This window comes from Canis lupus, chromosome 26, assembly GCF_011100685.1.
Source record: "Canis lupus familiaris isolate Mischka breed German Shepherd chromosome 26, alternate assembly UU_Cfam_GSD_1.0, whole genome shotgun sequence".
NCBI lineage: Eukaryota > Metazoa > Chordata > Mammalia > Carnivora > Canidae > Canis > Canis lupus.
The window spans coordinates 7,630,767-7,651,448 of NC_049247.1; positions in this window are offsets into that span (position 1 = coordinate 7,630,767).

Below are 20,682 nucleotides of genomic sequence, written 5' to 3' on the forward strand. Positions count from 1 at the left end.
TCCATTCATTCAGTAGACATGTACTGAGCGCCTACCATATGTTTGTGCCAAAGCGCTGTGCGAGGCGCTCCAGTTCAGCTCCTCAAATCTACCCAGCCCTTGAGAGATAACGAAACACATTCAGATTCCTTATCCCCCATTTTTAAAATATTTTATTTTTTTATTTTTTAAAGATTTTATTTATTTTTTTAAGATTTTATTTATTTATTCATAGAGACACAGAGAGGCAGAGACACAGGCAGAGGGAGAAGTGGGCTCCATGCAGGGAGCCCGATGTGGGACTCGACCCAGGGTCTCCAGGATCAGGCCCTGGGCTGCAGGCGGCGCTAAACCGCTGCACCACCGGGGCTGCCCGGTTTTATTTATTCATGAGAGACACACAGAGAGAGGCAGAGACACAGGCAGAGGGAGACGTAGGCTCTCTGCGGAGAGCCCATGACCCCAGGGTCACACCCTGAGCCAAAGGCAGACGCTCAACCACTGAACCATCCAGGTGCCCCCTAAGATTTTATTATTTTTAAGTAACCTCCAAACCCAACATGGGGCTGGAACACACAACCCCAGAGATCCAGAGTTGCATGCTTCACTGGCTGAGCCAGCCGGATGCTCCCCTTATTCCCCATTTTACAGACCCTACAAGCTCAGGTTCAAGTCTGGTTCTGGCCACTTAATGCAACCTACATGACCTTGGTAAATTCCTTCACTGCCCTGAGCCTATTTCCTCATCTATAAAATCATTGGATATTGATAGATATCTCAGGGCTGTGATTTTGCTAACAGCTATTTATTGAATGTCTCCTATATGTCATACACTGTCCCAGGAGCTGGAAAGATAAAGAACTGAGTTACTACTCAATGTCTCTTACGTACTAAGACCTCTTTAAATTTTGGCAAAAATAGTGATGATAATAACTTACCAAATTCATACAATGTGCCAGACACTGTTCTAAATGCCGTATGTGTATCAATTCAACAGCCCTCTGGGGGCGTCTGGGTGGCTCATTTGGTTAAGTAAGTATCTCCCTTCTGCTCTGGTCATGATCCCAGAATTCTGGGATGGAGCCCCACATCAGGCTCCCTGATCAATGGTGAGTCTGCTTCTCCCTCTCCCTCTGCTGCTCCCCCAGCTTGTGCTTGCTCTCTTTCTCTGTCAGATAAATAAATAAAATATTTAAAAAAAAAACAGCCTTGTGAAATCAGGGTTAGTACTGTTCTCATGTGACAACTGAGAAAACCCTTTCAATAACCAACTTGCCGGGATCCCTGGGTGGCGCAGTGGTTTAGCGCCTGCCTTTGGCCCAGGGCGCGATCCTGGAGACCCGGGATCGAATCCCACGTCGGGCTCCCGGTGCACGGAGCCTGCTTCTCCCTCTGCCTATGTCTCTGCCTCTCTCTCTCTCTCTCTCTGTGTGACTATCATAAATAAATAATAAATAAATAAAAAATAAATAAATAAATAACCAACTTGCCCAAACAGCAGAATAAGCTTCCAAATTTTCAACCTAGCCTAACCAAATAATGAAACAACATTTAAACATGTGCCCCCTAATATATTGCACTAAAAGGATACACCACACTGGTGTATTATTCAAAAATGTTTGTCCTGAATCTAATCATGGTAAATAAATTCAAATTAAAGAACACTCTTCAAAACAACTGCCTTGAACTCTTCAAAAAAGGTCAGTGTTGTGAAATACATATATACAAGCTAGGCAATTGCCTAGCTTAAAGACTAGGGACAAGAGAGGCAACTTACTTTCAAATGGTTCAGGAAGGGCAGCCCGGGTGGCTTAGCGGTTTAGCGCCCCCTTCAGCCCAGGGCCTAATCCTGGAGACCCAAGATCAAGTCCAAGTTGGGCTCCCTGCTTGGGGCCTGCTTCTCCCTCTGACTCTCTCTCTCTCTCTCTCTCTGTGTCTCTTGCGAAAAAATAAATTTTAAAAATCTTTAAAAAGGGCAGCGCCAGTGGCTCAGCGGTTTGGCCCCACCTTCAGCCCAGGGCCTGATCCTGGAGACCTGGGATCAAGTCCCACGTCGGGCTCCTGGCATGGAGCCTGCTTCTCCCCCTGCCTGTGTCTCTGCCTCTCTCCCTCTCTCTCTCTCTCTCTCTCTCTCTCTCTGTGTGTGTCTCTCATGAATAAATACATAACATCTTTTTAAAAAATCTTTAAAAAAACACAAATGGTTCAGGAAAAAAGAACAAATATATATTTGTGGACAAGAGAATGGTAAGGTAAATGTGATAATGTGTAAATAGTGATTCTGAGTAAAACATATACAAACATTCTTACTATCTTTGCTACTTTTCTGGAGGTTGAAATTCTTTTAAAATAAAAAGTTACAAAAGTAATCCTTATACAGAAAAAAAGTATAATTAATTACATTCAGCCTCCTATATTTTGTTCAGTTATCCTTTTTCTTTTTTCTTAAGATTTTATTTATTTGAGAGAGAGAGAGCACAAGCAGGAGGAGGAGAGGGAGAAGGAGAAGGAGGAGAGGGAGAGGGAGAAGCAGACTCCCCACTGAGCAGGGGGCCTGAGGCGGGGCTCTATCCCAGGACCCTGAGATCAAGACCTGGGCCAAAAGCAGACATTTAACCAACTGAGCCACCTACACACCCCTGCTTTTTGTTTTTTTAAATAATCTAATATCCAATTAGGGATTGTGCAAGTATTTAGTTATGTCTCTCCCTTTTCTTTTTTTTTTTTTGGGGGGGGGGTGTCAATGTTAGAAACGTTAGTTTATTTTAAAAAGATAATTGCAGGGTGCCTAGGTGGCTTAGTTGGTTAAGCGTCTGCCTTTGGCTCAGGTCATGATCTCAGGGTCCTGGGATGGAGCCCCGCCTCAGGCTCCCTGCTCAGTGGGAAGTCTGCCCCCTCCTCTTCCACTCCAATCCCCTACTGGTGCACACTCTCTCTCAAATTAATAAATAAAATCTCTAAAAAAATAAAAAATAAAAGCAGCAGGGATGCCTGGCTGGCTCAGTTGGAGACTCATATGACTCCTGATCTCAGGGTGTGAGTTCCAGTCCCACATTGGGCGCAGAGATTACAAAAAAGAAGAAGGAGGAGGAGGAGGAGGAGGAGGAGGAGGAGGAGGAGGAGGAGGAAGAGGAGGAGAAAGAAGAAAGAAGAAGAAGATTAAATTAAATTAAAATAAAAACATCAGCTTTAAAAGAATTATTAGGGAGTGCCTAGGTGGCTCAGTAGTTGAGCATCTGCCTTCTGCTCGGGTTGTGATCCTGGAGTCCTGGGATCAAGTCCTGCATCAGGCTCCCTGCAGGGAGCCTGCTTCTCCCTCTACCTGTGTCTCTGCCTCTCTCTGTGTGTATCTCATGGATAAATAAATAAAATCTTAAAAAAAAAACACATTATTGAGACAATTGTTGAAATGTTTAATATGAACTTTATATTATAGTATTGTATCTATGGTAAATTCTTCAGTAAGTTAATGATATTGTAATTATATAAGAGAATCTCCTTATTCAAAGAAATGAATGCTGAAGTATTTAGAGATGTAGTGTCCTAATTTCTGCAACTAACTTGCAAGTGGTTCAGGAAAAAAGCTGTACATACACACACCTAAATATAAAGGTGGGGGAGAATAAGATGAGAGAGAGAGAGAAAGACAGACAGACAGAAATAGATTGAGGGAAAGGCAAAATGTAACAAGTGAGTGAAGAATATACGAAAGTTTATGAAACTATCTTGCAATTCTTGAGGTTTAAAATTTTTCCAAATAAAAAGTGCAGAGTGAAGATTCCTACCCATGCCTCGTGTGCTGTATATGTGGGAAGTTTTCCACTTATCTGAAACCAGAGCTATTGTTTAAGTCACTATATGATGTTATTGTCAATATTGTCATTATTATAAACCTAGATCCAGTGCCTTCTACTGCCTTCATAGCTCTCAAAGCCATCCATTACCCCCTCCTCCACTCTCATCCCAACATCCCAATCTTTTTCCAGATTGCAGGAGCATCTGACATGGTCTTAGCTTCTAAGTCACCCCATCCATTCTCCATGTAATAGCTAGAATAACCTCCCCAAAGAGTAGCATTGTCACTCCGCTGCTTAAAAGCTTTCAATGGCTTTCCATTGTGCTTCTCTTGGCTTTCATGACCCTTCTAATTCCTGCTTGCCTTTGGACACACACACACACACACACACACACACACCAGCCACATACACAACTTATTTTCCAGTCACACTGAACTTCTAGCAGTTTCTGGCACATTAACTGCTCAGTCTCTCTCAGCACTGGGTCTTAGCACCTGCTCATGCCTCCTCTAGAACACTATCTCAGGAGGCGCTTGGTGGGGTCAGCTGGCTAAGTGCCTGACTCTTGACTTTGGCTCAGGTCATGATCTCAGGGTCCTGGGATTGAGTCCCAAGTTGGGCTATGCCCTCAGCATGGAGTCTCCTTATCCCTCTCCCTCTTCTCATCCCCTCACTTGTGCATGATCTCTCTCTCAAGTAAGTAAATAAATAAAATGTCTTTTAAAAAATAAAATTAGATAAATAAATCACCCTAAAATAAAAACAAAGAACACCATCTCAGGCCAGGCTGATTCCAGCTCCTCTTTCAAAGATCCAGCTCAAACATTACATCCCCTGGAAATCATTCTTTGGCCCACCCCAAGGCTAGGGGCATTGCTTACTGCACTTCGCAGCTAGTATTGTAAATGTGTGTTTACCTGTGTACCCCATGCACTAAGGACTCTGAGAGTGTGTGGGCCGAAGCTTGTTTACCTTCAAATGTCTGAGTGAGTGTTTAATAGAGGATGCAAAGGGACCAGGCTGAGAGGACAATCTGCTCCTTCTTGTTCTGGTTCATCTTATCTACACTGGCCACGGACAGCCCACAAAGCCTTTGTTCTAGAAAGCTGCCACAATCTAGGAGAATCTAAATTGTTTGTCTCTTCCAAACATCCACATTGTACTCATTTTTATTCCAGAACAAGGAGCCAAGAGATAAGGAATTGGGAAATAGAGCCCGGAAGCTAGAGCTACCCCAGGAAGACATAGTTGGTCATCCTTCATATGGCCTGCCTTCGGGACTCAGCAAATTTTCCTTATTTCCCTTCCTGCCTCTAGGGAGTCAGACAAGCTGGCAAGTCAATTGCCTTCAGTCCTGCAGCTGTAAACCATAGGACTGGACTTCAGGGTACGAATTGTGTGAATTGTGTTTGTATGAGTTGGTTCACTGAGAGTTGTTTGTTCATTTCTTTTTTATTTTTTATTTTTTATTTTTTTTAAATTTTTATTTATTTATGATAGTCACACACAGAGAGAGAGAGAGAGAGAGAGGCAGAGACACAGGCAGAGGGAGAAGCAGGCTCCATGCACCGGGAGCCCGACGTGGGATTCGATCCCAGGTCTCCAGGATCGCGCCCTGGGCCAAACGCAGGCGCTAAACCTCTGCGCCACCCAGGGATCCCTCATTTCTTTTTTAAAGTAGACTCCAGGGGCGCCTACGTCGCTCAGTGTGTTGGGCATCTGACTCCTGATTTTGGCTTAGGCATGATCTCGGGCTCATAGGATTGGAGTCTGACTCAGGCTGTGCACTCAGCAGGGAGTGTGTTCGAGATTCTCTCTCTCTCTCCCTCTCTCCCTCTGCCCCTCCCTCCCTCTCTCAAATACATAAATAAATCTTTTTTAAAAAAATAAAAATAAAGTAGGCTTCACACCCAACATGGGGCTTGAACTCACAATCCTGAGATCGAGAGTCACATGCTCTTCTGACGGAGCCAGCCAAGCAACCTGGTTCACTAAGAGTTTTAAAGAATTTTAAATTAGTTACTGATATAGCTGACACACTCAATAGGATATTTAAGGGGTATTTGATGAAAGGTCTGTTTACAGAGTCATGGGCAAACTTAAGGGAGAAATCAGGAATAATGAAACTGTATGACTGGCAACCGTGGAGGTCAGTTACCTGCCAGACCTAAAGGGGCAAGGGGAGAAAACAGTTTTAGGACCAGCAGGAGTGTGGTGTTCAGCGGAACACAGCTGCTGCTAAAACATCTGGAGTAAATTCCCCTCATATTCCTCCTCTCTACTCCTGCCAGAGCCTCTGATAAGCTGAGGGCAAAGGGGTTTGGGATACAGAGTAGGGCAGGGAGGGAAGAGACTTGGAGGGACAAAGGAATATCTAGAAGCGTTGCCAATATTTAAACACTTGGGAAATTAAGATGCAGAGCCCCACAGAATATATGATCCTATTTTTATACAACAAAGTCAATTCTCCCATATATATATATTCTCCATATTCTCCATATATATATATACAAATGCTTGTATATGACTGCATGGAAGAGTGAGGGGCGCCTGGCTGGCTCAGCTGGTAGAGCACGCAACTCTCGATCTCAGGGTCATGAGTTTGAGCCCTGTGTTGGGGTGTAGAGATTACTTAAAAGAAAAAAAGATCTTTGTGCTCATATTGGCAGTACATATATATAAAATTGATTGCATGAGAAGGGAGAAAGGCAGGGGATTAGACATGTAAGATTGTTAATATTTAGTACCCGGGCAGAATGTGGAGCAGGAGAGAAGACAATTGAAAAAATAGAAAAAAAGAAAAAAGAAAAAATAGGATATTTATTCATTTGAATTCAGGGTAATTTAATAAAGAAAATAATTATTAAAGAAACTGCACTTCCAAGCAAGATAGATCACTGTAGATGATGTTTCTAATGACAAGATTTTGCTTCTAGAGGTTGATTAAAGTAATTATGATATAGCCTTTCAGTGAAACACACACATACACAATGAACATAGGTGTTTATTACCATGAAAAGTGTTTACAAAGCATGTGTTTAAATAGTTGTTACAGAAAAGTATATCTATACCCATATCCACATCTATGTTATCTATGTATATCTCGATGGTTATGCCCAAATCAGTCTTGGTGATTGTTTATAGTCTATGGATGAAGTATACTTGGGGGGTTTGTCTTCTGTATTTTCTCCCCCCCCCCTTTTTTTTTTTTAACTTTAAGTTAGGTGGATCTTCTCTTTTTCCCCCTAAATTAACTTGCATTAATATTGATAAAGAATACAACAAAACACATATCTGAGCTGGTTAAATGGGTGTGTTCAGTTTGTGAAAATTCAGAGGGTGTATACTTTTTACACTTTTCCATGTATATGAATCTTTAATAAAAATACTACTTTTCGGGGTGCTTGGTGGTTTAGTTGGTTAAGCACCTGCCTTCGGCTCAGGTCATGATCCCAGGGTCCTGGGATTGAGCCCTGCATTGGGCTCCCTGCTCGGTGGGGAGCCAGCTTCTCTCTCTCCCTCTGCCCTCTATTCTTGTGTGTGCACATGCATGCATGCACTCTCTCTCTCTTTTCTCTTTCAAATAAATAAAATCTTTAAAAATATATACGAATTTTAAATCAATGGATTTCATATACAAATTCAAATTTCTGGTTTCATGTGAACAAAATCTGGCCAAACTTGGCCCACATCCCCACAGGCAACAACTGCTAAAGCTAAGTAGTCATCACCTAATGGACAAAACATGAGTATGCAATTCCACAACCCCAAGCAACATTTCTCTCTTTCATGACACTCTCTGAACATCTCTAGATAAATGGCCTCTCAGACCTTTTCATATGTAAAAATACTAAGGTTCTTCAGAAACAGTGGGACACACCAGGAAAAATGAGAAAATAAGACTGAGAATAAAGGGAATGAATCTCAACTCTACCACTTGCTAGTATGAACCATTTAGCTTCTCTGAGCCTCAGTTTCCTGAACTGTAAAATGGGTGTAATAATAATAATACCTATCTTAGAGGGCTGTTATGTTAAATGCATAGCATTAGACACAAAGTCACTCCTATATCTGCAGGTATTAGAGACTCATAAAGCTCTGCCTAATATTCAGAAATGGGAAAAGAGGGTTTAAAGAGATTAAGCAGTGTATTGGCAGCAGCTCAGCAACTCATAGGCCAAAGCTAACTTCTTTATTGCCCTTGAAGAATGAAAGTCAGTAGTCTGAACCGAAGGGTGGGGGTGATGTTTGAAAGCTTGGGGACTTTGGATGATGGGGACACAGGTTCAGCCTGGAAGGCATCAGTGGTTGACCTTGAGCAGCCTCGCCCTTGGCTTATGCAATGATGGAGCTACTGACGTGATAGTGGTTTCACCTGAGAGGAAAGAGAAAACCCCTTTGATGTGCCCTGGGCCTCCTGCCAGAGCAGTTGTTCAGCCTCCAGGCCACTGCTCTCCTCTGCCCACTCCTGGTCATGAGGGCCTCCCACTCCCTAACCTCAGGCAACTAAAGGGTGGAACAGCTCCTACAGGCCCAGGAAAGCCCATTATGGATTCTTCAGGAAATGTGTAAGCCATTTTTCTTTTTAATACCAGCATGACCTAAAATTAAATTATACTAAAAATTAAATCTTAAAACTGCAAAAATTTAAATAATATAAACCTACAACTTCAACTCTATTAAAAAACAAAAAAAATATCTGTAGCTATTTACCTCTGCTATTGTACCATGAAAGCAGCCACAGTTTGTAAAAGGATTGATATCACTGTGTGCCAATAAAACTTTATTGCAGAAATAGGCAGTGAGGGAAAAAATAGACCATGGTCCAAATTTGGACCGGGGGCTGTAGATTGTCCACTTCTGCCCTGACAATAAAACAATACATCAAACCTTGTTTTGTAGCATTTGCTGAATTCTGTGGTGTAAATCCTCCCTATGGCCAATTTCAGGCTACCAATGTGAGGTCACTCCCTGAAACTTGGAGCTGAGAACAGTGAGTGAGCCAACATATCACACAGATGTAAGAGAATTTGCCTCAAAAGCACAGGCGAAATGAAAAATGTAAAAGAATCAGGAAGTGGTGGGCACCTCGGGTGGCTCAGTGGTTTAGCACCACCTTCAGCCCAGGTTGTGATCCTGGAGACCCAGGATCAAGTCCCACACTGGGCTCCCTGCATGGAGCCTGCTTCTCCCTCTGCCTGTGCCTCTGCCTCTCTCTGTGTCTGTCTTGAATAAATAAATAAAATCTTAAAAAAAAAAAAAAAAGGAAGTGGTGAAAGCTGAGCATTTATTACCTTTGTTTTTACTTTTTTTTTTTTTTTTTACTTTTTTTTTTTAAGTAGATTCCATGACCAATGTGGGCTTGAACTCATGACCCTGAGCTTGAGAGTTGCATGCTCTACCGACAGAGCCAGCCAGGTGCCCACTGGCTTGGCATTTTTATGACTAAAACAGATAAATTATTTGGGCAAGTCTCTTGAGTCTCAGTTTCTTTATTGGTAAAACAGAAGACATTATGTATTTTTAAAATATTTTATTTATTTATTCATGAGAGACACACAGAGAGAGGCAGAGACATAGCAGAGGGAGAAGCAGGCTTGCTGTGGAGAGCCTGATGTGAGACTCGATCCCAGGACCCCAGGATCACGACCTGAGCCAAAGGTAGACACTCAACCCCTGAGCCACCCAGGTGCCTCCAAAAGACATAATATTAAGTTAAGAGGACAAAATAGGCCCAATGCTTGGCAGTGGTACATCACGTGGGGAAGACATAGTGTCATGAGGATGTTATCATGGGACGGGTTCTCCAGAAGCAGACACTCAAAACAGAGCCGGGGTTCAAGAAGTTCTTAGGGATCCACTTCAGTGATGGAAGGGGGAAAAACAGATTGGGAAGAAGGTGGTGGAAGACCACAAGGTCTTGGCCAGCCCCATCAGAAGTCCTGGAGAGTTTGCCAGTCAGTTTTCCCCATTGGGCTGAAATTGCCCAACCTTCCAACCCTCCTGTGCTCAGTCACCGCTTTGGGAAAAGTCTCTGCAGCTGCAGCAGGTCCTTTGGGAGCTTCTGGCCAGCCAGTCTCCTTGCACCTGGGCAGCAATTACTTCCTCAAAAGGAGATGGAACAGCATATCTTTCTGCCTACTGCAGGGTACACTGTCCATAGAGAACTTTTTTAAAATAATAAAAACCGCAAAATAAATAAATAAATAAATAAATAAATAAATAAATAAATAAATAAATAAATAAAATAAAATAATAAAAACTGCTAAGGCCTGTCAACTTTATTGTACCATTTTGCGCCAGAAACTTGCTGTTTCTTGCGCCACTCCACTTGCTGGAGTGGACAGCTCCCACTCCCCCCACCTTGGTACATGATGCTGGATAAATGCTCTTAGTGTTCTAGACAGTATTATGACTGTTCTCCCAGTGTTTGTCAGGATTCCTGGTTGTAAAGACCAGAAACCCAACTCAAACTAGCTGAAGCAAAGGAGGGAAGATTCTGGCCCACCCAGAAGCAAGTCTAGAACAAGATGCTCAGATGTTAGGAGTCTGCCTATTTCTTTCCCATCCCTACTTTCCCTGTGCTGACTTTATACACAGGCACTTCTTCCCTCTGTGGAGGCAGGTGGCTCCCAAGGCACCGTTCAATAAGCTTAACAAATACAGAGCTCAGAGAGAGGTTCTTTCTCAAGCAAAAGTCCCAGAGCAAATCCACATTGGCCAGCTCTAGTCAGGCTCCCAACCCTCAAGCAATTACAGTGCTTCTCACTGGCTAGTCCTGGCTCACCTGCCCCCCAAATCACATGGACAGGAAGGGGAAGGGATGGTTCTCCAAAGGAAAAGTGAGATGCTGTAGGGGTGCCTGGGTGGCTCAGTCAGTTAAGCATCTGCCTTCGTCTCAGGTCATGATACAGACTCCCTGCTCAGCACGGAACCTGTTTCTCCCTCTGCCTGCAGCTACCCCTGCTTGTGCTCTCTCTTTCTCTCTCTCTCTCTCTCTCTCTCTCTCTCTGCCAAATAAATAAATAAAATCTTGAAAAGAAGAAAATGAAAAGTGAGATGCCGCAATGACAGGGTAGGAATGGATGCTGACAGCAAATATCCAGGACATTCCTCAGTGCTTCCAGAGCCAAGCCCAGAAGACAACCCTCATCCAACATCGCTTTCACTGCTTGGAACGCTGAGACTCATAGAGGAGCTGGGAGTAGCCCAAGCTCCTGGTCTCCAGAGCCCAAGGATCCTGTATCCCTTGCCAGTAACTCTCTTGGCCCTCCAGGCCATTGCTGATGCCTGGTGAAACAGCTGCCTGTCCCCCCAAAGCACTCAGGCACATGGACTCTGTGCCCCTAGAGATAAAGACTGGCCACACCCAGCTGACACTGCCCCACTGCACTACCCTGATAACAGCCAAGCCCCCTGGCCAGCCCCTACCTGCTCCCAAACTGCTGTCTGCTTTTGTTGGCAGGACTGTGAGGCCCTGGTGCAGAATGGGGAAGTTCCATCCATGTGCCTTTGAATCCTCATTCCCTTCTTTGGAGGGGCACTGTAGCTGTAGATTCTAGCAAGCAGAGCACAGAACTGTTTGCTGTTTTTAGGTCCAATTTTAAAATGTAACTAAAGCCTTTTGGTTTATTTATGTTCTCTAAATATAATAAAGAATCATAAATAGGCCACTGGGCCAATCTAGTCCAAGCACAGCAGCTATGAACAGCTGAGTTTTCTGCTCAGCTTTCTTCTCTACATTGACCTTGAAGAGAGGAGAAACCTTTAAAGTCCTGATAATGTTGTAACTATAAAACTCTCAAAAGCCCCCCACTACCTCAGAGATAAAACCCAAATACTCTAACTTGACATTTGAGATCCTCCCACATTCCTAATAATCATCAGCATAATCAGTAACCATTAACTAAGTCTTACTACAGGCCAGGTATCAAGCAAAGCACTCTATGTACATCAGATCAGATGATCCTCCTAACAACAATATGAAGGAGGTACTATTATAATTCCTATTTTATAGAGAAAGGACCTGGAGAAGCCACTTACGTGTAGGCAACAGGCTTGAGCAATGGAAACATGAGCAAGGTAAAAGGACCTACAGTAACTACACCACCAGGCTGAATGCAAGCAGCTCACTAAGCAACTCACCTTGAAACAGTCCTCGGACTTCATAACCACCGGGCTACTCACAACCAGATAGAGTTACCAAAAAAGGGACAATCCCATGTATTCCCATACATCCTCACCCCACCCTAGAACTATGGCCGCTCACCACTGCCACGTGGCAGCGTGTCTCTCCTCTGCTGTCCTGCCCACTGCTCCCTTGCAGTGTATTCAATAAACTTCTATCTCCTTTGTTCTGCCTTGAGTGAATTCTTTCACCTCCTGAGTCACTGGCTCCCACCCAACCAGGATGCCCCACATTTGATGGCTCATACAAGAGTTGCCTGCAACAGGGAAAGCTGGACACCAGGTCAGAAAAAGAAGGAAGGGGACTCACCACCTAGACTCAAAGGAACGTGTTTTGCCAGTAGATCAAGATGGTGGCTGGATCCTTGAGAATAAAGGGAAAGGGGGAAGGGTGGCTAAAAGAAGCAAGGCAGCTGAGGGTCAGCCAGCATTAGGAAAGGGTCTACTGTGGGATGCCTGAGTGGCTCAGTAGTTGAGCGTCTGCCTTTGACTTAGGTCGTGATCCCAGGGTCCTGGGATCAAGTCCCACATCAGGCTCCCTGCGGGGACCCTGCAGGATTGCTATTGCCATTTGGCAGGCCCCTCTCCTTGGTGGGACACCCCGGGAGAGCCAGTTGTCCTATATAATGTCTGGTTCTTTCTCAGGACAGGGGTGATGTGGGGCCAGGAGGAACAAATGGTCAAGAAAGAATTCTTGAGATGTTTTTTGTTGCCAAAAGGTGCTTTTATTATATAACATCCAGGGACAGGCCCCGTGGGCAGAAAGAGCCTCACTGGGATTGTGAGGAGTGACCCATGATAGACTTTAGTTAGTGAGGGTTAGGGATAGCCTAAGTCTCTAAGGAATTTGTGCATGTTAAAAGCAAGGTCTCCAGGACCTTGGAGGGGTAGCTCTTGTTAAGATAAGGTTGCATTCATGGTTTAGTAAAACATTAGTCACGAGACCCTTAAATGTGTATCAGCAGCCAGTGTGTTTGAAAGGTGATTGCTACCTTATGTCAAGTGCGGGGGTGGGGAGGGGGTTACAGTTACGAGAGGAAAGTTATACCAAAAAACACAAAGCTATGGTGGTAAAGCATTCAAGGAAGTTCTTGACAGAGTTACAGGAGTGTTATGATTCGTAGACCTCAGGAATCCTTCCTGGAGAATACGAGTCACAGTAAAATTCGTTTTCTTCCATTGAGTGGGACGCCCTGCCTGAAATCAGGACCACTTGTGGAAACTCTATTCCCCCTGATGGGATGCCCCTTTGGGTAATCGCAGCTGGTCTTTACAAATCCCCTCTATTCCTTCGGATTCACCCTGGGGCTGTGTTTTTAAAACTAGGACAAATTTGATCTTCAAGGCCTAAGGAAATACATCCCATCGTTGTATGTAATGTTTCCTGGCCTTGGTACAAACTCTCAACTCAAGAGGTATGGCCCCCTCCATGGAACCCTTTCATGAGATTTTACTTTATTTATTCATGAGAGACACAAGGAGAGAAGCAGAGACATAGGCAGAGGGGGAAGCAGGCTCCCTGCAGGGAACCTGATGTGGGACTCAGCTGAGCCACCTGAGCGTCCTGCTTTTGGCTTCTTATTGCAGAGAAACTAAAGATACTTGGGTCTGTTGGAAAACATGCTTTGTGCCTTCTTGAGACATTTTACTAGGAAAATGCATGTTCCTAAAACTTATGAACTGTATTCATAAATTTGCCGATCTACAGAATCCTGCTGTAATAGTTCACAATTGGTTACTACTTCATTTTCACTGGAGACTAAGGTTTCTAAGAGTTAAAATTCTGCTGAATGTAATTAAAACGGGTGGAAATGGGGTGCCTAGATGGCTCAGTCGATTAAGCGTCTGACTTCAGCTCAGGTCATGATCTCAGGATCCTGGAGTCAAGCCCCACATTGGGCTCCTGCTCAGTAGGGGGCTCCGCTTCTCCCCCCCCCCCCCCCCCCCCCCCCCCCGCCGCCTCTCCCCACCCTGATGCTCTCACTATCTCTTTCTCTCAAATAAATAAAAATCTTCTAAAAAATAAGAATTGGGGGATCCCTGGGTGGCTCAGCGGTTTAGCGCCTGCCTTTGGCCCAGGGCGCGATCCTGGAGACCCGGGATCGAATCCCACGTCGGGCTCCCGGTGCATGAAGCCTGCTTCTCCCTCTGCCTATGTCTCTGCCTCTCTCTCTCTCTCTGTGACTATCATAAATAAATTTTAAAAAATTAAAATAAATAAATAAAAAATAAGAATTAAAAATAAATTAGGAGAAAAAGACTTGTGGAAATAATAAGGAAGCAATTCTGTATGTAGGAAAGTAGGAGATGTGTAAGAAAGGTACAAGGAAAAAAAGGTATAAAAAATGAGCATACATTTTGTTGAGGGAAAAATAAAATAATTTTGTCCTAAAGTGGGACTGGTTAGACAGAAATGGCTTAGGACAAAATCTGAAGGCAAAAGAAAGTTGGAGAAGGTTTGTGAAGGAAAAGCTTTAGAAAAGAATTTTATTGCTGTCAGGATAGTTTAAGATTGAAATGAAAAGATTTTAAAGGTATACTGATATAAGACTGAAGTTCTACTTTACTCTTAAAAAGATAAAATTTTGGGATTATGGGTCTGCTCTTGATAAGAAAGTGTAAACAAATGTTTTTTCTTTTCTTTATCTGCCCAGAAAACAAAAGTTTCTAGGTTTTGTCTTTATCGGGTCTTTGATTAAAGTTAGAACTTCTCAAATTTTATAATGATCTGTAATCTTATTTAGATACATACTTTAAAACTTTCTAAGGTTTCTGACAAAATTTTCTGAGATTTTGAATTGTAAATGAAGTCTTTTTGACTGATTAGGCTTGCTTATTTGGTATGTTAAACTACTTGTCAAACAAATAATACACCTTAAATTGTATTGTTTGGGAAAATGCTATAATTGTTTCAGAAATTACATGGGGCACCTGGGTGGCTCAGTTGGTTAAGTGCCTGCCTTCAGCTCAGGTCATGATCCTGGGATACTGGGATTGAACCCTGCATCCACCTCCCTGCTCCTCAGGAAATCTGCTTCTCTTTCTGCCCCTCCTCCTCCCCTTCCTTGTGCTGTCTCTCTCCCCCATGCATCCTCTTTCAAATAAATAAATAAAATATTTTTTAAAAAATCACATAAAACCCCTAAGGTTTTAATATGTTCTGGTATAAGATCATCACTTGACATTCTGATCATTAAAATGAGAGGTGTTGGGATCCCTGGGTGGCTCAGTGGTTTAGTGCCTGCCTTTGGCCCAGGGCATGATCCTGGAGACCAGGGATTGAGTCCCAAATCAGGCTTCCTGCATGGAACCTACTTCTCCCTCTGCCTGTGTCTCTGCCTCTGTCTCTCATGAATGAATAAACAAAATCTTAAATAAAATAAAATGCGAGGTGTCACAGAAATAACTGGATTTGCATTATGTTATAATGAGCTCTCATATTAGATCTTTAACCATGTCCATTTCTGAGTTTTTTGGTCATTTATAGTTATTGTTCTGATGCTTTTGCAAAATGAGTTTTGTCTTCAAGGAATTCATGAACAGGACTTTTTTTTTTTTTTTTTTTTGACTAATAGAATTTCCAGAACTAATGGGAAAGCTGCATTCAAACAGGACAAAAATGAATAATGTAGGACTGAATTAAAGAAGATGATTATAGTTTTTATGACTCTTGTTTGAAACATTGCTGGTTCTCTAATGTTTGCTCTTCCAGATTAAGGAAACTTTCTCTTAAGATATCCATAGTAAAATAAAATACTCCTTCATGAACAAATTGAAACATTTCACTTTTCTCTCTACCTGAACCCTTAAAATTCAGAAACTCTCAGTGAGTATTCTTTTTTCCATGGCAATTATAATTATTTGCAGATTCAGTAAGAATCTGTTCTTGTAACAGGACACCATTGGAAATATTGATTATATTACCAAGGCTTTGACTGGAATGTCATATTTGAGACAGATAGGCATTGACTCAGATATGATCAGATAGCTCTAAGGAACTAAGGTTGACTTTATGGAGCCAATGGAACCTATGGGAAATGTTGGTCTGATTCCTTGTTTATAGAGTTCCCAGTAGCCTTACCAGATGAGTAAAGAACATCACTTCCTGGCAGGTGCAGGAACCTCAGGACATTTTGGGGACCTAGAGGAGTTTGTCCAAATCTACAGATATTGCAGACATGTCTGATGGCAGGTATTTGGCCTCAAGAGGCTATTAAAAGTTCGATCTAGAGCAGCCCGGGTGGCTCAGTGGTTTAGCACTGCCTTCGGCCCAAGGTATGATCCTGGGGTCCTGGGATGGAGTCCCATGTCTGGCTCCCTTCATGGAGCCTGCTTCTCCCTCTGCCTGTGTCTCTGCCTCTCTCTCTCTCTCTCATGAATAAATAAATAAATAAAATCTTTAAAAAAAAATAAAAGTTCAATCTAAAAAAATAAAAAAAACAGTGCAATCTACACATTCCTTATGAAAAGTTCCAGCAAAGCAGTTTTTTTTTTTTTTTTAATTGTATTTGTTTGAGAGAAGAGAGAAAGGGAGCACAAGCAGGGGGAAAGGCAGAGGGGAAGAAGAAGAGGGAGAAACTGACTCTCAACTGAGCACAGAGCCTGATGAGCCACCCAGGCACCCCGAAAACAAGTCTGGTTTTAACAAATGTGGCCTAATCATTTACCTAAGCTCAGCAAGAATAGCGATTGATGATATAGATCTTTTTTTTTTTTTAATTTTTTTGAGAGAGAGAGTAGGGGTAAGGGTAGAGGAGCAGAGAGGGAGAGAGTGAAGCCCAAGCAGGCTCCATGTCCAATTGTACAGCCAAAGGTGCAGCTCAATCTCATGACCCTGAGAGCTAAACGGACTGAGTCACCCAGGCATCTCTGATCATATAGATCCTTTAAAATCTGCTTGCTGGGGATCCCTGGGTGGCGCAGCGGTTTGGCGCCTGCCTTTGGCCCAGGGCGCGATCCTGGAGACCCGGGATCGAATCCCACGTCAGGCTCCCGGTGCATGGAGCCTGCCTCTCCCTCTGCCTGTGTCTCTGCCTCTCTCCCTTTCTCTCTCTGTGACTGTCATAAATAAAAATAATAATAATAATAATAATAAATTTTTAAATCTGCTTGCTGGAGGGGCCTGGGAGGCTCAGTCACTGAAGTGTCTTCACTCAGGTCATGATCCTAGGGTCCTGGGATGGAGCCTCATCTCTGGCTCCCTCCTCAGCAGGGAGCCTACTTCTCCCTGTCTCCTTCTCCCTCTGGCCCTCTCTCCTGCTCATGCTCTCAATTATGTTCTCACTCTTGCTCACTTTTTCTCTCTCTCTCTCAAATGAATTTTTAAAAAATCTTAAAAACTGGACTTGTTTTCCAAACCAATTAGTCTTGATTTGGCTATCTCTGGAAATAAGGGTGAATTTAAAGAAAATTATGTTCCAATAACACCACTTTGTGAATGTCAAATTCTAGTTCTGATTGTCTTTGAATGTTTGTTGTTTGCCTCGTTAGACAACTTGAAGGGAACTTCAGAGAAATTGCCACAATAGCTCATGTAGAGACAATCTTTGTGCTTGTTACTCTGCAGAGATAATAACAGGACCCCATGGGCATATGATTATTTGGAAAACTGGATGGACTCCCCTAACAATTGTATAACTCAACTATCACCTTGACCAATTCTGTGTGGCTGGGATGACAAAGTCACTCCTAAAAAGCCAGAGCGTACTGCACTCCATAGGGTTAACTGTGGACTTATAGAGATAATGGATGGCCCCACTTTCCTTAGCATTAGATAGAGGACTCACTTGGGGATGCTCATATCCCCCAGACAAGTTTTCTCCCACTTGTCAGCAATTCTTTATAATTAGAATATTGTTAAGGCTAGACACCAAACAAAGAGGGCTTCTTGATGGTTTTATCCCATAGCCATATTTCTCTCAGGAGCTGCCTCTGTTGAGGTAAAACTGCAGGTTGAAGTGTGACCCAAGCATCATACAGTGACCACCTTTAATCCAGCCCAACATATACTCACCCACAAATTCAAAAAGTGGTACTCCAGGGATACATGGGTGGCTCAGCATTTGAGTGTCTGCCTTTGGCTCAGGGCATGATCCTGGGGTCCAGGTTTGAGCCCCACATTGGGCTCCCTGCGAGGAGCCTGCTTCTCTCTCTGCCTGTGTCTCTGCCTCTCTGTGTGTGTCTCTCATGAATAAATAAACAAAATCCTTAAAAACAAAAACAAAAACAAAAACAAAACAAAACAAAGTGGTGCTCCAAAACCAAATGGCCCTTGATATCCTGAGTGCAAGTCAAGGAGGATCCTCTGCTTTACTAAAAAGAGAATGTTATGCATATACTTCAGATTACCACAAAATATGATAGGGTTCTTCTAGAAGACATGAATACTCAGACTGGTTAAATTCCTGGATTTGGGTCAACTTTTTTTTTTTTCCTTAAAGCTTCTATTTATTTATTCATGAGAGACACACAGAGAGAGGCAGAGATATAGGCAGAGGGAGAAGCAGGCTCCTTCCTGGGAACTTGATGTGGGACTCCATCCCAGGACCCCGGGATCATGCCCTGAGCCGAAGGCAGGTGCTCAACCACTGAGCCACCCAGGTGCCCCAGCCATAGGACTTAATAACCACCAGCCTACTCACAACCAGGCACAGTTACCAAAAAAGGGACAAGCCTATGTATTCCCATATGTCCTCACCCCACCCTAGAACTGTAGCCCCTTACCACTACTCATGGTAGAACGTCTCTCCTCTACTGTCCTGCCCACTGTTCCCTTGCAGTGTATTCAGTAAACTTCTATCTCCTTTGTTCTGCCTTGGGCCAGTTCTTTCACAGCCTATGCTGCTGGCACCCACCCAAATGGGGTGCCCCACAGAAACTGGGGCTCAGGAGAAGGGACTTACCCAAGATTCTCAGCTAGTCGGTGATGGAGCACCCACCTCCGCCTGCACAAAGGCTTTTCCTCCTCTCTAGCCTGTCCACAGAGCCCCTGTGCCAGCCTGCAGGGCTCCTACTTCCTTCCTTGGCCCATGCTGGCCCCTGCCAAGTCTGACCTTCCCACTTAGCCACAGGCCAAATGAAGAGGAATTTCTCCAGGGCCTTAAAGAGTTAAAGCAGGAGGCTGGTGGGCTCTGAGGTCATTCCTACAGCATTTCCCAAAATATCTGAGCAATGACAACATGGCTGGAATTAGCTAGCATATAGACTTTGGAGAGAATCAGGCCTGGATTCAATTCTCAGTTCTGTCACTTTTTAGCTGTGTATCCTTGGACACCTCTCTGAGCCCCTATTTTCCCATCTGTAATATGAGGATGATGAGGGATGCCTGGGTGGCTCAGTGGTTGAGCATCTGCCTTTGGCTTAGGTCCTGATCCCGGGGTCCTGGGATTGAGTCCCACATCAGGCTCCCAGGAAGGAGCTTGCTTCTCCTCCTGCCTATGTCTCTGCCTCTCTCTCTGTGTCTATCATGAATAAATAAATAAAAGCTTTAAAAAAAACAAACAACAACAACAAAAATGAGAGCCAACAGCTCTTAGTAAAGATGAGGGAAAAACTAGAACTCTCCTGCTTTTTGGTGGGAATGTAAATGGCACAGCCACTGTGGGAAACAGTTTGGCGAGGTTTCTAAATGTTAAAGAGAGTGACCATATGACCCAGCAATTCCACTCCTAGGTGTCTACCCAAGAGAAGTGAGAATATACGCCCACACAAAGACTTATATGCATACATCCACAGCAGCATTATTATTCATAGTAGCCAATAAGTGGAAAACAACCCATCAACTGATAGTAACAGATAAATTATATGTGTATGATGCAATATTGAGCCATGAAAAGGAATGACACATTCTACAACATGGATGAACCTTGAAAACATCATGCTAAATGAAAGAAGTCAGGCACACAGCTACATGTTGCATGACTCCATTTCCATGAAATGTCCAGAACAGGCAAATCTACAGAGTCAGGAAGCAGATTAGTGGTTGCCAGGGCTAGGAGGAAGACAGGAGAACAGAGGAGTGACAGGTAAAGGTTGTGGGATTTTTTTTTGGTGGGGGGGAGAATTGGGAATGCTCTGGGAGAAGATACAGTTTGAGCAATACTGTGCATGTACTGAAAGTCAGTAATGGTAAATATTATGTTATGTGGTATACCACAATAAAAGAATAATTCTTTTTTTTAAAAGATCTATTTATTCATTTTATATATTTTTAAAAATATTTTATTTATTTATTCCTAGGAGACAGAGACACAGGCAGAGGGAGAAGTGGGCTCCCTGTGGGGAGCCTGATGCAGAACTCAATCCCAGGACTCCAGGACCACAACCCAAACAGAAGGCAGATGCTCAACCACTGATCCTCCTATGCATCCCCATTTTATATTTTTAAATTTTTTTAAAGATTATATTTATTTATTTGACAGAGAGTGGGAGTTTAAGCAGGAGGAGCAGCAGAGGGAAAGGGAGAAGGAAGCTTCCCACTGAGCAGGACCCTGCCACAAGGCTCAATCCCAGGATCCTGAGATCATGACCTGAACCGAAGGCAGATGCTTAACTGACTGAGCCATCTAGGTGCCCCCCAAAGCATCTTTAAAGCAAAATATGATCAGTAGGACCCCACGTAGCAGGGTAAGACCAGCATGCAGCACTGAGTTCACTTGTGTCCTACAGAGATCTAGGACTTGGCCATGTAAAATGAAACCCATGGATCATAAAGATTTAT